The sequence below is a fragment of the Miniopterus schreibersii genome, assembly GCF_964146895.1.
Source record: "Miniopterus schreibersii genome assembly, chromosome: 12".
Classification (NCBI taxonomy): Eukaryota; Metazoa; Chordata; class Mammalia; order Chiroptera; family Miniopteridae; genus Miniopterus; species Miniopterus schreibersii.
The window spans coordinates 35,750,562-35,771,828 of record NC_138112.1 but is presented as its reverse complement, the minus strand read 5'-3'; the positions used below and the strand labels follow the sequence as shown (position 1 = coordinate 35,771,828).

Here is a 21,267-nt window from a genome sequence, read left to right as displayed (position 1 = left end):
CAAGAGGTCACTGGTTTGATTCCCAGTCAGGGCACATGCCTGGACTGTGGCCTTGATCTGTAGGAGGCAGCCAATCACTGCTTCTCTCCCATAGATTTTTTTTTTTCTCTCTCTCTCCCTTCCTCTCTCTAAAATCAATAAAAACATATTTCTAAAAAAAAGAAGAAAAATGTAAAATATTTTTCTTCTCACTTTTTGGGGCCTGGGATAAATGCAGTTATTTTCTTAAATATATGCTAACATTTAATAGGGTTATTTTTAAATAAGCATTTTTTAAATCTCAGTTTTAATATTTAATACAGTAAATATTGATAGATATAACCCACATACAAAAGCTCTTTAGGGTCTTCAATAATTACTAAGAGTGAAGACACCAAAATGTTTGAGAACTATTGCCACAAAGCAATGAGCAAGGACAAACTATTACTTCACAAAGAAACATAAATGACTCTCACAAAGTTGAGTACAATAATAACTCAGTCATACCTTACAAAAGTTCATAAAGAGGAAAAAGTAACCTATGGTATTAGAAGTCACAATATTGGTTACCTTGTAGGGAAGTATAATGTTTCCTTTCTTGATCTGAGTTGCGGTTACACTTCTTGAGCACTTTTTTTATATTATATATGTGTGTGTGTGTATCTCAATACCTTTTTTGCCCTGGCTAGGTAGCTCAATTGGTTTGAAAATCATCCTGATACACCAAGGTTGCAGGTTCTATCCATGGTCAGGGCACATACAAGAACCAACCAATAAGTGGAACAACAAATCAATGTTTCATTCTTTTATGTTTTTTCTTTTATATTTTCTTTTTCTTTAATGTGCTTTTATTGATTTTAGAAAGAGAGAGGACAGGAGAGGGGGAAAGAGACAGAAACATCAATGGGCCACCTCCTGCACACCCCCTACTGGGCATGTGCCCTGACCAGGAATTGAACCAGCAACTTCTCAGTGTATGGGATGATACTCAATCAACTGAGCCACACTGGCCAGGGCTCTATTTTCTATATAAACAAACCCATACACACCTGCCTTAGGCTCACCCAGAGAAGTTCTGTTAGGATAATTCTGTTAGAACTAGAACATGTCTTTTTTCTTAAGAGATCTGCAGGTGATTCTAATGTATAGCCAAGATACTTCTCATAGACAAGAGTTTAAAACCAGGGAACTTTATATATAGTACAGTAAAAAGAACAAAGAGCTTTGAAGCAAGGCAGATCAGGTTTTTAATACAAGTTTTTCTCTTCTCTTACTAGCTATGTAGCCAAATGCAAACTATTTAACTCCTACAAGCCTAAGTTACTTCAGTTTCCTCTTCTGTAAAATGGGCACAATGCCCTATAGTGTAAATGTGAGAATCAAATTCTATGAAAGCACCCAGCATATTGCCTATCACTCAAATATTATGTCCCTTTGTCTTTCCATCCTCATACTCTACTAATCCTAAGGCCTTTTGAGTCTTGATTACTTCATCCTTAAAATGAAAACAATACAACATGACCAACTTATACACTGTAGATCAAATAAAATAGTATAATTTTATTTGCAGAAGTATAAATAGTGTAACTATACACACAGATGGTTTTTGCTATCAACTCAAAATAAAAGAGAAAGGAGAACACATTTGAAAACTAGGATATGTAGGAAAATTATAAAACTGAGGTTAGAAAATATGAGCATCAGCAGAAACTGTCAAGATTGAAGGACATGATCAGAAGGTAAATCACGATCACAATGTCAATTCAGCCAGGGAGTAACATTTACCGTGAAAAATGTATCAGCCCAGCATTCCTTCAAAAAAAATTTTTTTTTAATATATCTTTATTGATTTCAGAGAGAGGAAAGGAGAGGGATAGAGAGATAGAAACATCAATGATGAGAGAGTCACTGATCAGCTGCCTCCTGCACACCCCCGACCGGGGATGGAGCCCGCAACCCAGGCATGTGCCCTGACTACCTGGAATTGAACCCCGATTGCCTGGATCCTAGGTCGACGCTCAACCACTGAGCCATGCCCACCAGGCCTAAATGTCTGTTATTTTTAAAAAAGCACAGTCTATATCATCAGAAAAGCAGGCATATTCTGAAAGGACCCAGACACCTGCCTAAACGGAGGGAGGAGGGAGAGTTATGTTGGAGCTTTATGAACCAAAGTGTTCTTAGAGTACCTTCAAAAAGAGATCAATGGCCCTTTTTAAAAAATGTTAAACTTTTAAATAAACAGAGCAGTTTGACAGAAAATATTATGTACAATTGTTTTCAATACTAAAGATATGCCTAACTGCCCAAGGAACTAAATTTTATAATAAATAAAACAAGAAATACAAACTTGCTTTAGTCTCTTTGCTTATCAATATTCTACAACTTCAAGTTTGATTTCTGGTAACACACCAGAGACTGTCAAGCTATGGCATACCCATGACCTGTTTTTGTATGGCCTGTGAGCTAAAAATAAAACATAAAGAGGAGGGGAAGGGGGGGGGGGAGATGAGGAAGGGGGAAAATGAGGAGAAAAAGAAGAAGAAATAACAGAGACTGCATGTGGCCCACAAAGCCTAAAATATTTTTTACAGAAAGCATTTGCCAAACCCTGAGCACACCATCTTGTTCTCTTCTACTTTCAAACCTTGTGTTATACAACATCATCATCATCAAAGCCTTTATCAATTCAATTAAATTCTAAATTTCATTCTAAATAAATAAAAACCTATATCTAGAAAAACACATATCACCTTACTTCCCATTAGAATATCATACTACTGGTTTGTCATCTATCCTTACTGAGTTCGGTTCAAAAACTAATCATTCACAAGGCACCCTCCAGGAGTTAGGACTATAAAGATGACTAAGACACAGTCCCTGCCCCCAAGAAACTTACAGTTAAGTGAAGGAACAAATAGTTCATTTTTCTAATACAGGGCAATTACTATAACAGAGACATGCACTGGATGTTCACTGTGAGCAAAATGGGGACACTTATGACAACCTTCAGAGTTCTGAAAGGTTTCTTAGGGGAAGATGCACTCAACCCAGAAGGATGAATAAAAGGAGAAACGGCCAGAGCAAAGGTGTGCAAGATATCTGTAGAAACTACATGCTGCTCAGTATTACCAGTAATGGGAGATTAGGCAGGAGGGTCACAGAAGGCCTAATGTCATGGCAAAGAGCTCAGACTTCAGAGCCAAAGAAGGGATTTAAGGAGGGGAGTGGCACAGACATTTATACCTGTTGGGTAGATGTTCTGGCTGCTGTGTAGAATATAGGTTTACTATGTGGGTGATACAGAAACCAGTTAGGAGGCTAGTGCACTTGTCCAGGTAAGGTTAGAGTCTGAACAAGTCAGTAATAGTAGGAAAGGGGAGATGAATTGCAGAAATATTTACAGATTTATTTTTGACTATGAGAAGGGAGAAGACTAATGGCACAGATTCACATCTTGAATGAATGAATGAGTGGTAGTATCTTTATGTTAGGACAAAACTACAGAAAGATGATTCTAACTTTTTGTGGGGGAGGGAGTACAAAATGGGGGAGGTCAGAATAAGTAGATGGGGAAAATGAGTTCTGTTTTGCAGCTACTGAATTTGAGAATCATCTAAATAGATGCATATGAGTGGCCAGTAGCCAGTGAGATATACAAGACCGGAGCTCAGGAGAGAGCTCTGAGCTAAAGACAGAAATTTGAGTCATCAGCATATAGGTAACAGTAAAAGTCAATAGAGTGGGCAAGACGACTGAAGGAAAGAACTTAAAAAGTCCAGGGAGCTAAGAAGCCAACCCTAAGGAATATCAACATTTACTGACAAAGCAGAATCAATAAAGATCTCTTCTTAAATTTCTGCTAGTTTCAACAGCTTCAAAAATCTCTTCCTGCTAAACAACAAACTGAAAAGAGCAAAAAGCATAAATATGTTCATTAGTACACTTCATCTAATGGACAAAGTAAAGATTAAGGAATTCAGTAGGGAGAGGGCTATCCAGGTAGAAGGCACAGCATATGGAAAGAAAAAAAGCATGACAGTACAGCATATTTAGGTATTTGTTTATTTGGTTTTTACAGTTGGTGTACATGCCAGAAAAGCCTTTAAAAAACGGTGCAAACCAAGGCCACTGGGGGGGAATAATCAAGGAAAACTATGTTGTTGATAACATGAACCCTTCTTAACCTCTCCTTCCCCAGCACATCCACATACCCTTCAGGTCTCAACTCAGGCATTAACTCCTTCAAGCAAATCTCTTTCCTGCTCCCCCAGGCAGATCAGGCCATGCCAACCTCCATCTTCCCCATGCCCCTTGTCCACACCCCCACTGCAGCACTTATCACACTATTCTAAAATTATCTGTGACATGTCTGTCTCCCCACTAGATTGACTATAAGCTATAAACTCCTTAAAGCAGGAAATTTTAATTTTTGTATCCCATACTCCCAGCACTCCCTTACTGTCATCTAATAATCACTCAATAGATATTTGTTGAATAAATGTCTTAAACATATCTGTCAACCTAAGACTACTAGCTCCTTAGCCCTGGACTGCATTGCAGTTTATTTTCTTTTTTTTTCTTTACTTATGATAATATTAAAATAAATTTATAATACAAACGCAAAATGAGTGAGGGGAGATGTAGCCCAGGAAAATACTGAATAACAATATCCTGGAGGAAAAAACAGCTTTAAAAAATTCATAAGTAAAATTAAAATAATAATTGTAGCTACCATATTAAGCACAAAGTATGTATGTGTCAGTCGATGTTCCAGACTCTCTGTCCTTCTTATCTCTGTAACCCACAGAAGAATCCTACAATGGCGTATCATCCCCCCTCTACATATGCACAAATAATTCATCTTACTTTATTCTGTCTCTGTAATAAGTTACAGGTAGAAAACTAACAAGGAAAAGACTATGTTTGTTTGTATATTGCATTTGCTACTTCAATAGTTTCATTTTGAGCTGGTAAATACAATTAATGTGGAACCAGGTCCCATAAATTCCCTAGGAGAAAGTCCTTTAGCATCTTCTCCATCCCACTATATCCAACAATCTTCAAGTTTCAAGGGAGAAACTGTGAACTATGTACTCCCTCCTCCATTGGCAAAACCCTTCAGAAAGGCAATAAACCAAATACAGCAGGCTTTTTACCTCTGTGTGGGGTGCTCTCCTGATTTGTTTTGTAAACTGGGGGGGGGGGGGGGGGCTAACATTTATATAGTCCTTTACAGTTTAAGAAGTATTTTCACACTTATCTCATATCTGAGCCTGATTTTACAGATAAGTAAACTGAAGCTCTAACAGATAATGAATGAATTTGGATTTCAAATCTCTTAGACAAAAAATTCTTGATGTTTAGGTTGCTAAGCTTCTGATATGTGTAACTGATATGTATACTATGTATCCTATTCATGGTACTCTGTACATCAGATAACAGACCCTCCTGCACAATCAGGTAAGAATCAATGTACCAGACTATTTTTCTGCAAAAAGAAAGATGCACAAAAATTCTGACCAAAAGATTTATCGAAACATGATATGAAGCTCTAAGCAGGTATAACAAAGAATTAGTCTCTAGCAAAGAAAGAACTCCTGCCAATGAGAAAAAAGCTCTAAGACAGTGCTCTTTCACAGCTCACAAAGGCTGCTACTACTCCCTCCGATTCCTATTTCCAAGTATGATTGATCCACACCTGGATAATCTGATCATCCATAAATGCAAACTGGCTTCTTCTTGCTATCTAGATTAAGAAGTGTTGCTGGGTAATGGGACTACAGACAATAATTTTGCTCCCTTTTACTTTTTTGTAATTTTCAATTTCTACCATGAGAATATGTTATTTTAACAGTGGAAGAAATAAAGCTCTTTTAAAGTTAAAAAACAACAAGAAGAATAAAGCAAGTCGCATTAGAATACTTACATTATAATTCTATTTACATAAAGTTGCAAAGGTAAAAAATATATTGTTTAGAACATGTACTTGTTTGGTAAAACTATAAAGAAAAGCAAGGGAATGGTTTACAAAAAATTTAGGAAATCCATTACTTCTGAGGGAGAAAGAAGGAGGGAATTTGCAAGACGCTTTAAAGGTAGTAGAAATCTCCCTTTTGTTAAGCTGATAGCAAAAACAGGCATTCAATTTACCATTCTTTAAGTTGGAGATGTTATATGCACTTTTATACATATGGAGTGTTGCTCAATTTAACAAGACGACTAAACAGGGCTAAGGAATCCAAACTTGGGGACTGTAACCCAGACTCTTCCACTTATTGACAATAACCTTAAGCAAGTCATTTAACCTCTCACAGGAGTTTTTTCTTCTTATTTTATTGATGAGAAAGCTAACAGCTAACATATGTTTACTACTTCACTGTTTAAAGTTCCTGGACTACCGTACAAACATGCAAATATGCAGGTAAACTATGAGATGACAATGCAAATTAATACCTACCTCCTTAATAAGTAGTAGAACATCACAATACTAAGAACTCAATGATAGGACATATAAGGCTATTCACATGCTAGTCTTCCTATCTAATAATGCAACAACTAATATTTTTTAATGTGTACTACGTAACACACTGTGTTAAATGCTTTCCATAGATTTTTCTGTTTAATTCTCAAAACAACTTTATGAGATTATGTCTCTTATGCCAGCTTTACAGATGAGGCCATTGTGCCCAAGGTCGCACACTAATAAATGGTAGACAAACCTCAGAACCCACGCTCTTCACCACCACATTAGTTTTGCCTCACTTCTCTCACTATATTTAAATCGTCTGTCTCTCCCACTACACTGAAAGCTGGTTTTTGTTCATTTTCATTTCCCCTGGCACTTAGCAGGCAATAAGTAAATAAATAAATATTGAGCAAATATTTCATATACGCAGTGTTTTCAGGACATAAAGTTATTTCAGGACATGAACTGATTTGTTCCCCTTGACAGCTTTGTGAAGTATTAAAGTTTTTTTAAACCATTTTAACCATATTTAAGTGTATAATTCAGTGGAAGTTAAGAACATTCACAATGTTGTATAATCATTACCAGTAAGTATGAAAGGTTTTTAAGGACTTTACTGAAATCACTGAGCTATCAAATTCTGAAATGGGGATTTCAACCCAGGACTTTTGACCCCTAAATTTACAGGCTAGTCATTCTACCAACGTGCCTGTCTACTAATGCCTCCTTCTGCTCTCCCCTTCTCACCAGAATACTGGACAAATCAAATGAGGTAAAGATATACTAAAACACTTTACATACATTTCTATAGCACAGGTGACCACAATTGTGAGAGGCAGGGAAATCCACCAAGACATTTCTCCCAAGCAATTACTTTTCATTTTGAGCTTCGAAAAGCTAGGGCTTTAAAAATATAAATATCCCACCTCTAAATCAAGCCTGCAGATCCACAAAAGCAATGTCAGGACCCCAAAGTAAAGTTATGAGGAGAAATGATGCATTAATTATATTATACTCTCATCGAAAGACAGGTAACTGCTCAAACCTGATTTTTATTGTAATAAAGCTTCCTCATTAATAACACACACAAAATCTTTCATTCTGAGCATAAGTCTAACCTTCCATCATTCTACCCATTTTGGAACTACCAAAAAAAAAAACAAAAAGAAAACATTCTAAATATTGAGTATTTTAATATGCTTAACTGTGAAAACCAAGGAAAATTGTGAGCTGAACTCTGAAGCTTAAACAAAAAACAAATGATTTTGACCCATTGATGCCAATTTTAGTCTCTTTACATTCCTCCCCATTTTTTTCTGTTTGAGCTCTAAAATCAACAGCCACTTCTTTAACATATCATAGTTAATGCAATTAAGTCCAGAAAACTGTATCCCTAAAGATGTGTCTCCCATGCACACCTCTCTCTACTTCCCAGCATCACTATTCTGCCATGAGAATAACCATATTATGAAGCTTTAAATAAAATTGGAGATAATGCCCTAGCGGGTTTTGTTCCGTGGTTAGTGTCGGCCCGCGGACTGAAGGATCCCTGGTTCAATTCCGGCCAAGAGTACGTATCTTGGTTGCAGGCTCAATACTGGGTCCCAGTGGGGTGTGTGGGAGGCAACCATTCAATGTGTCTCTCTCACATCAATGTTTCTCTTTCTCTCTCCCTCCCTTCCACGCTCTCTGAAAAACAATGGAAAAAATATCCTCGGGTGAGGATTGAAAAAAAAAAATTGGAGATACTGCTTCTGTAGTTAATGTAATGTGTCTACATCAATGTCATCCCCTAAAAAATAAAATAAAATTATTCTATATGCTTTATTTATCCACACCTGATAGAATTCTGACCACCTGAATTCCTTCAGAAGAAAATTCAATCTACAGAAATATAGTCCAATTATTATAAATCTTATCAAGTAATGTCGGAAGAGAATCAAATGAAAAACTCCATCAATACCAAACCATCTTACCAATGAATATTTATGACATTTCTATATTTCCTGTCCTCTCTGTTTACATAAAGCATTGGTGCCAAGATTCATCTCAGGATTATTAGCCTGCAATACAATGATGGGCCTAATTGCCTTGCAAACCAGGACACCAATAAATGGAGTCCTCAAGCCATCAATTTTAAGAGGGAAAAAAAAGGCCTAAGCTCTTTCTGCATACATGCACACTCCCTGACTAGGAAATAAATTCAGCCTCATATTTTTCAGTCTTATTCACCAGTTCTCAAGCAAGGAATGCTACCTCAAGCCCATCCTATCTATTTAATTCCAAATTCCAGGAGTAATTTTTAAAAGCACAAGGGGGAGGGCAGAAAGGAGAAGGCAGGGGCATCATATAGAAAGATAACTGTCACATTCCAGTTTTATCGTTACCTTTAGTTTGGGACTGGGTTTTTTCTCCCAACCTTCTTGTTATATGAACACAGATATATCTCATTTTATTGCACTTTGCTTTATTGCACTTCACAGATGTTGCAGTTTTTACAAATTTAAGGCAAGACCTTCCACCAGCAATAAGATCACAACTCGCTTGATTGCTATACTCGCTTTATTACGGTGGTCCAGACCCAAACCACACTATCTACAAGGTGTACGCCTGAAATAGATGACACTCTCCCCTCCTTAATTCTACTTTAACTGAAGCCTCTCTCAACTTTATCCTTTGGGTTGATTTACATCCAAATATGATACTAACATAAATGAAAAAATAAGATTAAACTAACAGCTTAAGATGTCCTCTAGGAAAGAGAATCTTTAATATGCGTTCTCTCTCCCTTACAAAGTCCCCTCTGATTACTGTCTCTCCCCAAACCACAGCCTCCAAAGCTGTTTAAGTTCACCCTTAACCCTCTTCTGTCTCTTGAAGACAATCCAAATTCTTTTTTTTCATCCAACCCACCTCTTCCCAGCACTGTTCACTGCCCCTCTCCATCCTCTCTGCCCCATCCACACCAACTCCATGTCTCCCACTCCTTAAATAACCGTTCTGCCCCCTCACCATCAGCAATCACCTCTCCTGTCCTACTAGTTCATCTCAGACATTCTTTCTCCAAAACTCCCTCTGCCACCTTGACCAAGGGACATTTTCTTCAAGATACCATCCCCCAACCCTGCTCACCACCTGCCACTATTCTTTCACTGAGTCCAGCTCAGCAGCCTCTTCTGTGCCCTCTGCCTTGACCCTGCATCCAAGGAGCGACCAATGCCCCTTCCAGAGGCTCTAAGACCACCCTAAATCCCATCCCACTGTGCCCCCTCCCAATTTCAATCCTCACCCGCCAATTTTGGGCCTAATTTCTAATTTAACCCCCTCCTGCCAGCTCACCATCACACTCCCCTCATTGCAAGTCCTATCCCCACCAGCTCGTATTCCAACCTCCACAAACACTCCCCAGGAAAACCCCAAATTCTACCTCCTCTGCTCTCCTAACCCACGCTATGCATTAAGTCTCCACAAATTCCACCACCCCTAGATGACAAACGCCCACTTCAAGCCCAGGTCTCTACCCCCGCCAAGCCCCTCACTCTCAGCTCCTACCACCCCTATCCGCTTGCCCTAGGTCCACCGCAGATTGCACCCTCCTGAATTAACACCCCCCCCCAAGTGTCCTATCCGACCCTGCAATCCCACTCTCTATTGAAATTACCCCCTACCCCGCACCCCAGCTCGGATCCCAAACTGTCAACTGCTCCAAGCCAACCCCAAATCCGCCACCTTCATTCAGTCCCCTCCCCCATTAAAAGCCACCCCACTCCAGTCTCATCATCCAGCTCGCCCAAAACCATCCCAAATTCCACCCCAACCCCCCAAACCCCACGCTCCCGTCTCAGGTCCCGCTATTCCCCACAGAAAAGTCCCCTTCCCCTGCCGCCCCCCCAACCTGCTCGGGTCCCACCCTCACCCCACCCCACCCCCAGCCCGCGCCTGGACAAGTCTCCCCGGCCAGCCCGCCGTTCCATCGCGCCCTCAACCCCTTCCCCCAGCCCGCGCTCCGCAGCCCCCAGTCTCATTCTCCCAGGCTCTTCACCGGCCCAGCCTCAGGGCGAGCGGACCGGGGGGATGTGTGTGGGGGGCGGGGGGGTCCTCACCGGCGAGCCGCTGCAGGCGAAAACGGCGGCAGCAGTGGCTGAGGCGGCGATGCCCTTGTCTTCTCCGGAGGCTACAGAGGCGACGCTCTCACTCCCTCGCCTGTGTCCAGTAAGGTGGCGGATGGCGCGCAGGGACCGGGAGCCTCCTCCTCCTCCTCAGCGACTCGGCTCAGAATCCTCTGCAGTAGCTGCTGAGAAGCCCGACGGGTGGGGGAGGGGACGCTCCGCTGCGGGCGAGGGAGGCGGAGGCGAAGGGGGGGAGCGGGGGGGACCTATAAGAAGGGCGGGGAAGGAGGAGCCGGCGCGGCGCCGCGACACGTCCCGCAGCCTCGGCGAGCTGGGACCACAACTCCCGGCATGCCGCGCGCCGCCCGCCGCCCGCCGCGGCCTGAGGCGGAGGGGCCGCGCCCTCCGCGGGCACGGACAATGGAATGGAGCCAGCCGTCCGCGGGCGGCTTTTGTGGACTCGAAGACCACATGTGAGAGTAGCGAGGGCGCCCCACGGCCCCATCCCCAGGTGGCGATGTTCTCAGTGTCGCCAACTTTTTTGGGTGCGCGCTGCGCACACTCACACTCACACACACACTCACACACACACCCCCCGCCGCCCCGGCTCGCTGGACTACATTCTCCAGCATGCGCCACAGGCTCCCGCCTTCCTGCTCCCGTCCCTGCGAAATGCTGGCAGACGCAGTTCACGGTTCTGCCTCCATGTTAAGAAAAAGAAGTGAAGGCGAGGGAAAAGGAAAGGGACGCGCCAGGCGCCGAGGACAGGCGGGCACGGATCCGCTCGCCCGTGGGACTCCGCTCGCCGCCGCCCGGCCGCCGCCGTCTCACAAAACTAACGCAGCAGCTGCCATCCGAGGACCATTCGGCAACTTGAATCCAAATGTAAAAAGGACAATGATCATTTTTGACACAGCTCCATTACTTTTTAAAATTTACCTTAAAAAGGCCATCGGACAGTTCGGAAAAAATGGATGCAGGAGGTGGTTCTATGACATTGTTGATAATGGGGGGGGCGGAAATGTCTATCAACAGGGGTTGATTGAATTATAGATACCAACAATGCAGTGCTAAGCAGCCATTTAAAGTAATGCTATAGAGCTACTTAATTGACATAAAAAGCTATTCACACTTTATTCTTGAGGGGGGGGGAAATTGATTACAAACCAGCATGTTTAGAATGGTCCAACTCACGGGAAGTTTGAGACAATATTCTGTAATAGATTTTAAGAAAAAGGTTCCCCAAAATATCAGTGATTATCTTGGAGGAAAGGGTGTCAGGCTTCAAGTAATTTTAAGTTTCATATTGCCTGATTTTTAAAGCTTTAAGACTATTTTCAAAAATACAATTTCCATACACAACAACCATATCTTTGCTGCCTAAAAGCTTTCCATGGCTTCCTATTGCCCTCAGTGGTACTCCAGGACTAAGCCTGTCTGGTTTTTCCGGGAGCTCAACAGTTCCACTATTAAAACAAATAATGGTGTTCACTTAAAATTCATGAAAGAATATTACGTTAGTAAGAATTTTTTCTCAATTTTCCTTGTCTCTTCTCAAATTTTTCCTTCTGATCTTTCCACACGCTTGTCTCCTACTTAATGTGGTTTTTTTTAAATATATATTTATTGATCCCAGAGAGAGGAAGGGAGAGGGAGAGAGACAGAAACATCAATGATGAGAGAGTCATCTTCCATCCGCCGCCTCCTGCACGCCTCCCACTGGGGATCAAGTCGGCAACCCCGGCATGTGCCCTCACCAGGAACCAAGCCGAGATCTCCTGGATCCTAGGTCCATGCTCAGCTGCTGAGCCATGCCCGGCTGGCTCTCCTACTCAATCTTGAAGCTCAGAGCAAAGTCCTCCTTCCCTAGAACATATTTTAGGCACACTGATTTTTCTAGCAGTCGTTTCTAATCTGTGGGCCAGAGATCACTGTGGGGAGGGGGAGTGAGGCTGGAGGAACAGATATTGTAAAGGCTCTACAAAGCTCTACTTAAACAAAGCATTGTCTATAGACTGAATAATATGTCTGACACTTAAAGGAAATTTTTTCCTTCTGTGTCCAGTTCTCCTAGAATATAAAATATGGTATCAGATAATCTCTGATTTAGCGTAAATCTTGTCTTCAATTACTTACTATATTTAAGATTTCATGTATTATTCTGCAGTGTCATGCAAGAAACACCAGAACATTTGAGCTCCACTAGCCATCCCACAGGAGAACTACAGGCCTACCAGAGAAAGCCCATGTTGCCTAGATCAGAGTTTAACAGCCCAGCTGCAGCCAGTCTGTCAGCTTTACCCCATCTAAATCTAGTTATACTCATATCCCTTAGGAATCACTTTCTCAAAATACATCAGGCCCAGTCTTTTTTCAAACTATCTCATTTTTTATCCCATTCTCCCAGCCTTAAAATCTTACCCCCACCCCCAATAAACATCCTATTCCCCTGTGTTCTTTTCTTAGAATAGTAAGAAAAGTACCTAAGACGTGCTGGCTATGTTCTTTCCCCTCTCTGAGTTGCATTGGCTAGCCCCTCTTCTAAACCTTTTCACTCCTCCTCCTCCTTTTCCCTGCTTCTCCTAATGACAAAAGTGGGGGCTGGGTGATCAAAATTAGGAGTCTGGTCTGTCCTGTGAGTAAAGGATTCTCTGAGTGAGTTAGGGGGATCAATATGAGGAAGCTTACTGGACTAGGAATCTGGGAATCAGATCCTAAATTAGACCTTGCCATGGACATGCTGAGTAACCTTCAGTAAATCCCTTTTTGAACCTCAGTGTTTACATCTATAAATGGAAGGAATGATTCCTGCCCTATCACCTCCTAAGATTAATTAGGAGAATCCAGTCAAACAATATGTATGAAAGTGTTTTGAATATTATTAAGTGCCATTTATAGTCCAAACCCTTCATCTAATTTGAGAATTATCTCTCCAAATCCCTGCCAAGTCTTGGCACGTATACTCTTTACTCAGAATTATATCACTATTAATGAATTTGTTAAAGTATTTAAGGAATTAACTCCATTAGGCCAATTTAATTCCTTGATAAATTTTCTATATAGTACAGTTAAACAATTTCTGACTTTTCTAAATTTTTCTAAATTGAGTTTTCATCAAAATATATGCTGACCTGGCTGGTGTAACTCCGTGGTTAGAGTGTCGGAGTCACTCTAACCAGGGTCGAGGTTTCAATTCCAGGTCAAGGGCATGTACCTGGGTTGAAGATTTGATCCAGGCCCAGCGCATGTGCGGGAGGCCACCAATCAATGTGTCTCCCTCACATCCATGTTTCTCTCTCTTTCTCTCTCCCTTTCTCTACTCCCTCCCACTCTCTCTAAAAAATCAATGGGAGAAATATCCTTGGGTGAAGATTAACAACAACAAAAAGATACAAGCTTTTCTCTATCAATTTTACAAGAAACATTTGATTCATCAGTTAATTTTATCACTTTTTACCGATTATCGCTTCAGCCATTATGAAATTTCTAGTCATTATTTCCACCAGCTCCACCTTTTCCTGGGAGCAATTTGAGCCATTGTCAGTTTGATTTTGTGTTGATCATTTCTACCAAGTGGAATTTTCCCAGTGGTCAACTTCGCAGTGTTCAATGCCATCAACAAAGATGGGATCATTCAGTTTGCTTTACCATCCATAATAAATTTTTACCACGTGTAGCTTTAGCCATTGTCGGTTTTATTTTGTGTTGATTATTTCTACCACATCCAATTTTTTTTCTGCAACCCAACTAAAACAAACTCAGAGACAAAATGACAGTGTCAAAACACTATCCTTTGCGTGTTACTGTCTGATTAATGAGGGCTGTCAGATGGTTTTGTCCCAGCTATGTTAATGAGCTGGTTTGAAGTTTCTCAAAGCATCTCTTTGGGAGCCTTGGCACAAGTATGGGTTGGAGTATTACTTTCAGAATTGCAGGAAAATGGACATTAGACCATGTTAAGAGAACTGATCTTTAATAAGCCAGGTGCTGTCCTAGTGTCTAAGATCCATTATCTCATTTAATCTGTCAGCCTAAAGGTTCTTCACATGACCGTTTCATAGTAGAGGAAATTGAGACCCAGAGAGAGGAAGGGATCGGCCAAGTTAGGATCAGAAACCAGACCCTGGTTTAATTCTCAGTTAGTGCAATTTGAATAATTCTAAGTTCGAAAGTTGTCTAATTTAATTTTTAAACTTTTGCTATAATCTTGTTGGAAAATTTAATTATAATTGTTTAGTTTAGCTAAGATATGGAATAACAATATATATGTATAAACAAAGCATTCTCAAAGAGCTTTTCGTAACAGCCAATGATACAAGGAGTGTGAAAATGTTTTGTAAATGACCCAACACTGGGCAAATGGACATTACTGCCATTTGTGATGAAGGCTGTTAAATAAACCTGCTGTGCTAGCTTGACAGAGTGCTAGAAAACTAATAACACACTACTAATATTTGATAGGTGGGTATCAAAAGCCCAGCCTAATATTTATTTATTTATTTATTTTTAAGGGAAAGCAAAAGTTTATTGAAGGAGAGGAGAGACGAAAGCTCCCTCTGCAGCAAGAGGGGTCCCAAATAGGTAGCCCTAATATTTAATTCTAATAGCCAATATTAAAGGGATGAGATTGTATCATGCCTATCCTTTAAGACCTAAGTCAGTCATCAGGGAACCTCTCCTGATACCGGCTTAAGTTAGGAGTCCACTTGGCCACCACAGCCTGCTCACACTGTCATGTTAATTATCTACTTACTGCCCTCAAGGACAAGAACAAAGATGATTTGGTTCATCTCTGTTCTAGAACTCAGTTCAACCCAGAGATTCTCACAGGGTAAGGCTTGTAGTAAATGGAGGTTGAATTAATGAATCAACCGATTAATATGACTACATATGCTTGTCAATTAAATTCCTTGTCAATTAAAATGACAAGGAAAATACCTCAATAAAGCTGAAAAAAAAATTAAATCACAAGGGGAAAGCGCACATTAAATAAAGAGCAAAAGTAAATCACAAACGAATCTGCGTGAACTGATTACAGCCGCCTAAGCTCCCATGCAGCAGCAGCAGGAAAGAGCCTTGCCATCCTAGTTTCAAATCCTGCCGCAGCCACGATTGGGTGTCCTCAGTCCAGTCAAGTCCTTTCTTCTCTTGTACCTGTTTCTTTATCCACAAAATGACTGACCTTGCAGAACTCCCTGGGCAGATAAAAGAGTTAATTAGGGTATCAAGATGCCTTTCATGCTATAGGAGCTGACAGAAGTGAAGATTGTTACTAACAAAAGCCAGAAGAGGGAAGTTTGGGGTTAGGAGGATCCTTTACATAAATTATGCTGCTCAAGTTCATAAACTTTAAAAAAAGGCTTACCAAATAGAGTGGGTTGAATTGTGTCTCCCAGAAAGATACAGGCACACCTCATTTTACTGCATTTCAGTTTATTGTGTTGCACAGATGTTGCGTTTTTATAAACTAAAGGCAAGACCCTCCACCAGCAAAAAGATTACAACTCACTTTATTGCGGTGACATACCCTCAATATATCCGGGTATGCCTGTATGTCCAACCCCTAACTCCTATACCTGTGAATGTGACATTATTTGGAAATAGGGTCTTGGCAGTTAAGAATCTCAGGATGACATCTATCCTGGATTTAGGTGGGCCCTACATCCGGGAGTGGTGTCTTTATAAGAGAAGCAAGAGGAGGATTTGAGACAAAGAGGCACCAAGGGGGAGGCCATGTGAAGATAGAGGCAGAGATAGGTTAGTCATGTACCCCAAGCCAAGGAACATCAAAGATTGCTGGGAGCCTCTAGAAGCTACGAGACAGGCATGGAGGGGTTCTCCCTCAGAGCCTCCAGAAGGAACCAACCCTGCCAGTACCTTCATTTCCGATTTCTGTTCTCCACAACTGGGAGAGAACAAATTTCTATTGTATGAAGCCACCCAGTTTGCGGCAATCTGTTAAGAGAGACCTAGGAAACTACTACAGCAATTAAGCTGGAAACCCAAGTAATCGAGTCATTAGCAAATATTTTAAGTCTTCAAAAGAGATTCAAAGGAGCCTTTTTGGGGAAATGTTTCTCATTTCCACTTCATTTATCATCTCTAACAACAGCTCTGGAAAATTGGTGTTAACATCCATTGCCTCTTTTCTTTTTTAATATATTTTTATTGATTTTTCAGAGAGAGAGTAAGGGAGAGGGAGAGAGAGAGAAACATCAATGATGAGAGAGAGTCATTGATCGGCTGCTTCCTGCAGGCCCCCCTCTGGGAATTGAGCCCGAAACCTAGGCATGTGCCCTCACCTGGAATCGAACCCTTATCTCCTGGGTCATAGGTCGATGTTCAACCGCTGGGCCACACCAGCTGGGCCATCCATCATCTTTAAATCTGTGCCTTTTCTCTTTTGAACGCTTATTGCACTCTTAGTTCTTGCCCTGTCTCCTGGGATGGCTCATATTTCAAATTAGTGTGAAGAACTCTGGTGTCATACAAAGTGCACCCACATGAGGAAGCCAGACCTGGGTTCATATCCCAGCTCAGTCACTTAGAGGCTACAACAATGGGAAAATCGCTTCTTATTCATTATAGGGTTTGGGGCTTGGACATGTGTGTGGCTCGCTTTCTGGAGATGAAGGAGGAATAAGCCTGTGGTGGAAAGAAGTACATTGGTATCCACTAAGCGTAAAGGGGACTCCCCAAATACTTTTTTCTACACAAGACCCCAGATCCTTCACGAGGGAAGGAGGCCAAATAATGACCAGGATGTAGGTTGGAATTAATTTGATTTAAATTTAATAAAGTAATATGTTGCCTGGCCGGGCGTGGCTCAGCGGTTGAGCGTCAACCTAGGATCTAGGCGATCAGGGTTCAATTCCTTGTCAGGGCACATGCCCGGGTTGCGGGCTCCATCCCCAGTCAGGAGCCTGCAGGAGGCAGCCGATCAATGACTCTCTCATCATTGATGTTTCTGTCTCTCTCTCCCTCTCCTTTCCTCTCTCTGAGATCAATAAAGATATATTTTTTAAAAAAATAATATGTTATTTCTTCCTCCCCTAAGTTTGTGGAATAAAATTCATACCCACTACATAATCAACAGAAAATATAAAACTGACAGCAGCTAAATTGTACACAAGAAAATTACTTATTGACTAAAAATTGATGGAAAAACAAAATGAATCTTCTAGACAAAATGTAGATCTGTAAAATTTGTCCCAGGAAAAGTGGACTTGATAGAACATAGAAATAGCAACCATAAAAGATAACTTACAGTGATAGAGGTTTTAATTATTAAACTGTGATATGGATTTTTAAAAATTGACTGATAACTCAAATCATCATAATAAAATTTATACAGAAGGTTATTTTTCAGATGAAAATAATTGTAGCTCAATTTTAAGTGAAAATGGATAAGTTGGAAATAGATTTAATATGCTATATAGAAAAATCAAAGGTATTGAGCTGACCCAATGGCATTTGTTCTGGGAAATATTTCCTTAGTGAAAAGTAATCAATATGATATAATTCCATCTAAAAATCTGTATTCATAAACACAAGACAAAATCACCCTGAGTGTCAAAACAGGAGACCAAATATCCTGACCTCTCTGCTAAAGTTCCTAGAGAGAAAATAGAAATGGAAACCAAGTCTTTGCTGATCTACATTTTACCAAGAATATTTCTCTGATTCTTCCATCAATTTTTCATCAATAAAAAATTTTGGTGTGCAATTTCACTGCCATAGTTTTATTTTTTTCTGTTGATTCTGTAACGGTTAGTGTCCATGTAATGAAGGCCTTGCCTTGGAGCCTCATTACTTAACATTTTCTTTGTCCGTCCATTGCTCCATCTGTCCACTCACAGTTACCCACCAAACACCTACTCTGCACCAGGCCCTGGCAGAAGACTCAGGCCAAGACCCTGCCCTCATATATTGACACTTTTACTTCTTTTTTCTAATCCCATGCTTTTTCTTGTTGTTTCATTGGGGAGGACCTCTAGCATAATCTCGAATAAAAGTGATGATAATGGGCATCCTATTGTTATTTTTCACCAGGTAAAGTTCCCTTCTATTCTTAGTTTGAAAAGGATTTTATCATAAATGGGTGATGACCTTTATCAAATGATTTTTCTACATTTCTGGAGAGGATCTTATGATCTTTTTAAACTTTATTATGATAGTGTGGTAAATAATATTGATTAATTTTCATAGTGTGGTAAATTATATTGATTCATTTTCAAATGTCAAATCGACCTGTTTTCTGCAATAAACACAACTTGGTTGTATGGTATTATCCTATTTATAGATCTTTGGATTTGGTTTACTGATTTTTTTTTCTTTTTAGAATTTTTGCATCTTTGTTTGACCTATAATTGTCTTTTTTTTTTTTTAATATATCTTTATTGATTTCAGTAAGGGGAAGGGAGAAGGGGAGAGAGAGAGAGAAAGAAACATCAATGATGAAAGTCATTGATTGGCTGCCTGCTGCATGCTCCTGCTGGGGGTCGAGCCGAAACCTGGGTAGATGCCCTGACCAGGAATTGAACCCCGATCTCTTGGATCATAGGTTGATACTCAACCGCTGAGCCACACCAGCCAGACTGTCCTTCTTTATAATGTCTTTGTTAGGTTTTGTATCTAGGTATTGCTGATCACATAAGTTGAGAAGTTCTTCCACTTTTTCTGTTTCTGGAAGAATCTGAACCTGGAGTTTTCTTCGTGGGAAAATTTTTTTAAATAAAAAATTCAATTTCTTTAATAGAAACAGGACTGCTCGGTTTTCCGGTTTCTTCTTGTGTTAATTTTAGTAGGCTGTATTTTTCTAAGAATTTGTTCATTTCATCTTTTCAAATTAATTCTCAACTTTGTTGGGATATAATTATTCATAATATCTTTTCATTATCTTTTTGATGAATATTGGTCTGTAGGATGGCTCTCTTCATTTCTAAAGTGATAATGTGTCTCCCCTTTTTTACCTTCATCAGACTTGCCAGAAGTTTATCAGTGTTAGTTTAATTGGTTCTTTTGCTTCTCTCTTTCATATCTTTGTTTTCTATTTTATTAATGTATTCTATTTTTTTTTCTTTCTTATATTTTATTTGGATTTAATATTTGGATGTTTTTCCTAACTCCTTGAGGTATATATTGAGATAATTGATTTTCAGCCATATTTCTTTTCCAATATATGCATTTAAAGCCATAAATTTCACTCTAAGCATGGCTTAAACTGCATTCCACAAGTTTTGACATATTGTATTTTTATTATCATTTGATTCAGATATTTTCCAGTGTCTACTGTGGGTGTGTGTTTTTAATCAGAAAGAGGAAGGGAGAGAGAAAGAGAGAGAGAAACAAACATCAACGTGAGAGAGAAACATCCATTGGCCTCCCCCCATCCTCCCCACCCCACACACACCCTAATTGGGATCGAACCCACACCTCGGGCACATTTCCTGACTGGGAATCAAACTGCTACCTTCCGGTGTATGGGACAATGCTCCAACTAGCTGAGCCACATCGTCCAGGGCTATTGTGTTTTTGTGTCTGTTTTTCTTTTTAAATCCATGGATTATTTAGTAGTAGACTATTCAATTTCCAAAAAGCTTTGGGATTTTCCTAGTTTTCTTTTTGTTCTTGATTACTAGCATAATCCAACTGTGGTTATTGAGATACTCTATATAACTTCAGTTTTTTGAAATTTGGTTAGACTTACATTATATTCCAAAATATCAATAAATATTCCATATGCACTGTCATACTGAACTCCTAGAAGTTCCTAGATTTTGTTTTTCACTATATGACCTTTTTGTCCAAAGCATGTGTCACAAACTCAAATGCCTACATTTGAAAGGGACAGAGACAATATAAAGTAAAAAGAAGTCTTTAGACTCCTAAACTTGAACAAACAGAAAATAGACTGAAAAAACTACTCAGCTGCAAACACTGGCTACCCTTCATGAAAAAGGAAGGATGACTCAGAGTGCAGAACCAATACCCACAGAGAAGTATTCCCAAGTTGGGGCTGAATCACGGAACTGCTCAATTTCAGAATCAATGTGTGCCCTACCTGATTTCAGAATTGCTGTGGGTCAGTGATCCCTGTGTGCCTCCTCTTTTCTCCCTTTTTGAGTAGGAGGGTTTGTAGTTGTTATCCTAGGCCTGTGCTACCATTGTATGTTGGGTGGGGAGAGAGTAGATAACTCTTCCTTCATTTGCATATTTTCAGATAAAGTACAACTATACTTGAGGTTACTTAAGGAACTGCACCCAACTTGACTGAACTTGACTGAAATAATGAAGTTCTGGATCTCAAGTTGACGCTGTAATGAGATGAGACTTTCGAGGGACTTCGGAGTGGGAGAGGGTATTTTGCAAGGTCAAGAAGGCAGATTACGTATAGCCAGTCTCCACGGTGGCCCCCAATGATTCCTACCTTCTGATATTCACACCCCTGACACGTTGTGACTTCTGTGATTAGGTAATAAAATGCTTTGTGGCTTGTGCCTCGCTTTCATGGGTCACTTGCTCTGGTGGAAGCCAGCTGCCATGTCATGAGAACAGATTCATATTAGGAGGAACTGAGACCTCCTGCCAACAACCAAGCTTCCTGTCAAGTCTCTCCGATGACTGCGGCCCTGGCTGATGTCTTGACTGCAACCTCATGAGAACCTTGAGCCAGAATTCTTAGTTGAGCCACTTCCAAATTCTTGACCA

The 21,267-nt window shown here is 40.4% G+C and overlaps 1 protein-coding gene across 3 annotated transcripts in view; it reads right to left on the bottom strand.

Moving 5' to 3' along the window:
* FAM168A (family with sequence similarity 168 member A) overlaps positions 1-10,760 on the bottom strand; it is a 129,640-nt gene extending 118,880 nt beyond the window's left edge. For 2 of the 3 annotated variants that reach the window (XM_081155689.1, XM_081155690.1), the window contains exon 1: positions 10,552-10,760. The gene's annotated coding sequence lies outside the window, so the exon portion shown is untranslated. The remainder of the gene's footprint in view (positions 1-10,551) is intronic. The other variant, XM_081155691.1, reaches the window with a different exon arrangement.
* Positions 10,761-21,267: the final 10,507 nt, after the last annotated feature.